The sequence below is a fragment of the Cryptomeria japonica genome, unplaced genomic scaffold, assembly GCF_030272615.1.
Source record: "Cryptomeria japonica unplaced genomic scaffold, Sugi_1.0 HiC_scaffold_211, whole genome shotgun sequence".
Lineage (NCBI taxonomy): Eukaryota > Viridiplantae > Streptophyta > Pinopsida > Cupressales > Cupressaceae > Cryptomeria > Cryptomeria japonica.
Window position 1 is genome coordinate 174,441 of NW_026729033.1, and position 1,382 is coordinate 175,822.

At 64.5% G+C, this 1,382-nt stretch overlaps 1 non-coding gene across 1 annotated transcript; it reads left to right on the forward strand.

Moving 5' to 3' along the window:
* Nucleotides 1-293: 293 nt before the first annotated feature.
* LOC131868628 (5S ribosomal RNA) lies at nucleotides 294-412 on the forward strand. Its single transcript, XR_009367075.1, has one exon. It is a non-coding gene; the product is annotated as a 5S ribosomal RNA (ribosomal RNA).
* Nucleotides 413-1,382: the final 970 nt, after the last annotated feature.

The window sequence follows — 1,382 nt, forward strand, 5'->3', positions numbered from 1 at the left end:
TGCACTCGGCCCACATGTGAGCGCAGGTCGTTGCGCCCGAGGTGGTGTGTGGGCACCGCGTTGCAGACGGGACACTGCACGCACACGACGCCCCCTCCAGGTGCACGCACGTAGGCCGGGCCGGGTGCACACCCGACGCCCTAGCAAGGTGCGCGCACCCGGGCAGGGCTCACACTTGGCGAACGGGGCGCACTTCGCGAGGGAGGGTGTGCACCTCGACGGGGGTGGGTGGCCGGGGTGGATTCGCACGTGGGTCGCGGTTTGCTAAGTACACACTGCGACAAGCTCATAACGGGTGCGATCATACCAGCGTTAGTGCACCGGATCCCATCAGAACTCCGCAGTTAAGCGCGCTTGGGCCGGAGTAGTACTGGGATGGGTGACCTCCCGGGAAGTCCCGGTGTTGCACCCTTTTTTAGTTTTTCGCCGGGCGTCGCAATGCTATTTGAATAAACCTTTTGCCCGTTTGCGTTCTCGTCGGGGCCGGGCCGGGCCGGGGTGCGCTGCCCGCACTACCGCGCGCGCGGGGGGCGACACCGAGCGCGCACCCGAGGCGCCCCGAGCACACAGGCCACGGTGCAACCCGGGCGTTGTGCGCGCACCCCGGTGCGCCCGAGGTGCTGCGCGCGCACCCAGGTGAAATCGGTGTGCACCTCGGCCAGTGCGCGCTCGGTCGAGTCGCGCACGTTGGCCAAGGTGCACGGTGATGTTTCTTACTCTAAGGTTCCGCACCAGACGCCCGGGACAGGTGAGCGAAGCTGGGCGGGGCCGGGTGCGCGGCCGGGGCAGGTGCACGCAGCTGGAGAGAGCTTTGGAGCACACTTCGGAGCGCACCAATGATGCGCTCCATTCAAAAGTTTCCTGAAAAGGCAAAAAAAGTTGAGATTATAGAATTTCCCACTTGAGAGATTGTAAAAAAAAAAAATTTAAAATGAAGGAAACGCGGGTGCCAAGGTGTGCGCAGCCCAGCCAAGGTGTGCGCACCAAGGCGCCCACCCTGGCGAAGGTGCACGCAAGGTGCGCACCCGAGGCAAACCGGACAATTAACCCAACTTTCGACTTCGCGCGCACCTTGGAGCGCACTTCGGAGCGCTCCTTGGTGCGCACCAATCTTGGGCACCTCGGAGTGCACCATGGCGCCCACCAAGGTGCGCACCCGGGGCAAACCGAGCTCCGACTTCGTGCGCACCTTGGAGCGCACGAAAGGTGCGCACCATGGCGCCCACCAAGGTGCGCAGCCCAGCCAAGGCGTGCGCATCAAGGTGCGCACCCTGGCGAAGGTGCGCACCCGGGGCAAACCGAGCTCCGACTTCGTGCGCACCTTGGAGCGCACAAAAGGTGCGCAACCCAGCCAAGGTGTGCGCACCCCGGTCAAACCGAGC